Below are 4,420 nucleotides of genomic sequence, written 5' to 3' on the forward strand. Positions count from 1 at the left end.
TAATACGACAGGGCTCAAAGGCCCAAAGGAGGACATTTGAACAGCATATACATGGCCAATAAATTCTTGGCTACCATATCCTCAAAGCTTATCATGTCATTTTTTAAAAGGGCATAGATAATTTGGTTTACAGTTTGGCTTACACTCCAGACTGGCTTATGGAGAGATGTCTTCTGCTCATACCCACTGACCATCTCTCTAGTCCCCTCCCCCACTGTATATTCTTTACTATAATCTTTACTGGTAAATACTCTACTCTTCTGCCTGGCTTTCCTTTTGCTTTCCTTGGCCTCTTTTCTCTCTGCAGCTTGTGGTAGGCTGAGAGGCTGGAAGGAGCTGGAGAGATGGCTCACTGGTTAAGAGCACTGAGTGCTGTTCCAGAGGATCTGAGTTCAATTCCCAGCACTCATGTGGTGGCCCACAACTATCTGTAACTCTAGTCCCAGGGGATGTGATACCCTCTCCTGAGGCCTCTGAGGGCACCACACATGTGGTGCACAGACATATATGAAGGCCCACACACATAAAATGTGAAAGATGCTGGCAGGCAGCTGGGGCTCTGGCTGTGGTGGCTCTCCACCCAGCACAAAGGCTTGGTGGATGCGATTCGGGATCACCGTCTTCAGAGGAGTACATGTTAGGGGGTTCCTTTTCACACTGTAGAGAGTCTTACTCCCCTTTAGAAACTGATTTGGCTCAAGCAGAGTGAAAGGGAAGGTGCCCAGTTATATACCTGCAAAGGAAAGTGGCTGCTTTTCTTCCTTCTTAGAGCCTCTTCCCAATGCATGCATCTGCACAGCCCATGAGAACTCCTCTTTCCTCTCCTCTCTCTCTTTTTTCTATCCAAACATTTGTGTGGCTGTCCAGAGTGAGAGCAAGCAGAAAATATGAAATGATGCTTGCACCTGCTATATCCCCTGTGGACTATACTTCCTGATCCCACAGACCTTTAGATAGCCAGGTTTTGCTTTCCCCAGAACAATGCACCATCCACACCGTCCATGTGTGGAGAACAGTTGTACATCGGTCTTTAGCCTGTGCCTAGGCTAATGAGGCTCATGCTTGTAACTCAATTATGGCCTGGCCAGGCCCTGTTCAGACTCCTTGTCAGCCCACCGAGAAAAGTAATGATGGGGGAAAGTCTCAGCAAAACTATTAACGGGAACAAAAGGGCTAGTGCTAGACCTCTGACATGTGATGGGAGAAACAGAGCGAGCTTCTGAAAACTGCTCTCTTTCAATCTAGGCTGGCAGAAGCCAAGTTTAAGTATCCTCAGGGCTCCTTAAGAGAGTTTGCAAAATCAAGCCATGCTAGCTGCACAGGTTTAAAGTAAGTCCAACTAGGAAGCACAGGCTTCAAAGATTAAATGAGTGCTCCTGATAACCCAGCATCCTCTCACTGCTCTGTAAGAGGTGGCCTTCAAGGTCCTTAAAAACTGGGAGGAAATCTCAAGAGCCAGAGCCTTGCCCCTGCACCCCTGCCGCCTTAGGAAGTGCTAGCGTTCCATCGAGTGGCTGCCTGGTTCACTGACTCAGAACCAGCCCTGAATGAAAGGACCGAGATAGCCCCAAATGCATTGGCTTACATGCCCCACCCAGTGTTTCAAAGTGAGGACATACTGAAGGGAATATCCTCCTCTCTCTTGTGGGTGAGGACTAATCTCCATCCAGGGACCTCACTCTCAGTTCAACCCTGAAAAAGAACAAATGCCCCTGGCTTTGTTCCTGGAACATGAAAAGCCCCAGTGGGAAAGGGGCTCCTCTCCCTTTGAAAACTGATGGGTGCCCGAGGCTATACAGAATCTTGTATTCTTCATCACTACGAAGCAGCTCCTGCTGACTCTAGAAACAGCAGGGTCCACAATTCTACTCTGTGTGGACAGGGGAGTGACTTTTTCTGCTCTGACCTGTAGGGAAATTTTAATTCAGAACGTGGCTGTTCTGACAAGAGATCGCATCCAAAGACCTTTCTAGGTCTATGTGATCTGGCTGGAATATAAACATGCCTTTAATCCAGGAGACAGGGGCAAGCAAGGCCAGCCTGCTACAGAGTAAGTTTCAGGTAAAGAAAAGCTTAGATCCAGGTGCGGTGCTACACACTTTAATCCCAAACAATGAAGGTAAAGTTAGTTTGTAGAAGGTGAAAGTGATGTCTAATTGAGTGGCAGAAACAGTGATGCATCAGAGAAAGACTTGACAGAATAGGATATGCTCGACTCTCACAAAAAGAGACAGGAAAGTGAAGGTAATTTAGGCTCAATGCAGAGAAAGAGAGACAGACAGGCAGGCACACACACACACACACACACACACACACACATACACACACACAGAGAGAGAGAGAGAGAGAGAGAGAGAGAGAAGGCAGGGTTACAGGGATTATGTTAATAGAGTGGCAGGTTGCTGAGAGAGGACTCAGTTGAAGACTGAATGAGCCAAAGAATGAGAAGGATCCAGGACATTAGAGCTGATTGCTGGAGTTAGTTTGAGGATAAGCACAGCAATTCAGAGAGAAGAGTCAGATTGTATAAATTAACTGGAAGAGGAGTTTGAGCCAGAATAGCTGAGTTGATCCAGCCAGCCTAGAGCTCAAAGAACAAGAAAAGCTGAGCTTATTAAGCAGTAAGACTAAGAGGCTGAAAACATACTAGGCCTAGTTTAGATTTTACAGAGGCTAGAAGCTTCCAGGACTAGGCCTAGGTAAACAGGCAGGTAGCCTGCAAGAGGACAACTGAACCAGATGAATAAGTTACTTTTACACTGACTGCTTCTTGTTAGAACTTCTAGGCCCTGATCCTTCTCATTGGTATCCATGGTAACCCCGGTTTGATTTACATCCTTCTTTTTTTGAAAATTTTCTTAAAAAAGATTATTTTATGTGTGTAAGAGTTTTGCCTGGATGTGTAAGTGAACTGTCAGTGTGCCTGGTGCCAGAAGAGGGCACTAGATCCCCTGGAACAGAAGTTGCGGAGGGCTGTGTCCTGAGAGCCGAGCCCAGGTCCTCTGAGGATCAGCAGTTCTCTTAACCCGGAGCCATCGTGCCAGCCAGTTGCCTTCTTGTTTTTTTTTCTTTTCTTTTTCCTGGTTTTTCGAGAAAGGGTTTCTCTGTGTGGTTTTGGCTATCCTGGACTAGGCTTTATAGACCTGCTGCCGTACCTTGACCACACCCTTCAGGCTGTGACCCAGAGTAAACGCTCTCTTCTTTAAGTTGCCTTTGCCATGCACATTCTCCAGGCTAGAGTAACTAATACAGAACCTTACTTCTAACGCCCTCTGCTGCCAGCCTTAGGAAGGACAAGCCATAAGTAATATTTACTACTTAATAAGATAATGAAATACTCACTTACTTATCTAGCTATGATTCTACACAATCTTCACTCAAATCACATAACTCCCTTATCTCCAGTCCCTCTTGGGGTTAGGTGTGGCAACTGTCTTGGGAGAATCTGCCTGCTGTGTTTCTGTATGCGTATGTATACGTGTGTGTGCGTGCGTGTTAAGGGTCAGACTTGCCATAGCATCTGGAGGTCAGAGGACAACTTTTGTGGACTTGGTTTTCCTTGCACCTTCGCATGGACTCTGGTTGTTGAACTCAGGTAGAGCTGAGGCTTTTGGCAAGCTCCTTACCAGCTGAGCGTGTCACCGGCTTAGTGTTCGCTCTGCATAACCATTTTCACGTGTTAGAATGACTGCCTCACGGAGAGTGGTACTATTAGGAGATGTGGCCTCGATGGAGGAAGTGTGTCACTGTAGGGTTGGGCTCTGAGGTCTCTCATGTGCAAACTATGCCCCCGGTGGCTCACAGTTCACTTTCGCTGCCTTCGGATCAAGACGTGGGAGTCTCTCCAGCACCATCCTTGACTGTGTGTCAACATGTTTCCCGCCACGATGACAATGGACTAACCCTGACATTGCAGGCCAGCCCCTTGAAAGAAACCGAGGCGTGTCCTCTACGCCGCGCACCACCCAGCAGCCATCCGCTGAGAAGAGCCCTGGCTGGACCAGGCTGGCCTGGAACTCACAGAGATGCGCCTGCCTGTGCCTCCCGCGCCGCCACAAGCCGCCCGGCCCACCGTTTTTCAGGACTCTCCTCTACAGCTTCCTGTCTGGAAGGGGGCTGTCACAGAGACGCGGGCGCCTCTCGTGCTCAGCCGCGTCCGCAGTCAGCGACACCACTGCAGAGCAGGCCTCCTCGTCCGCGGCCGCACTCGTCACGGGCGTCCACAGGGTCCCCGGCGCCCGCCCACTCGGGCCCATCCCGCACTCCTGCTCTCAGCCCCCGCAGCTGCGAGCCAGCGAGCGCGGGGCTGTGCTTTGCCAACGGGACCTCCCCGCCCCCGCCCCCTCCCGCCTCACAGGCGGCGGAACCGGGCTTCACTTCCGGGTCGCCGCGTACGTTGTCATAGCGACCATTTTACGTT

This window comes from Psammomys obesus, unplaced genomic scaffold (assembly GCF_907164565.1).
Source record: "Psammomys obesus unplaced genomic scaffold, mPsaObe1.curated_primary_1811, whole genome shotgun sequence".
Taxonomy (NCBI): domain Eukaryota; kingdom Metazoa; phylum Chordata; class Mammalia; order Rodentia; family Muridae; genus Psammomys; species Psammomys obesus.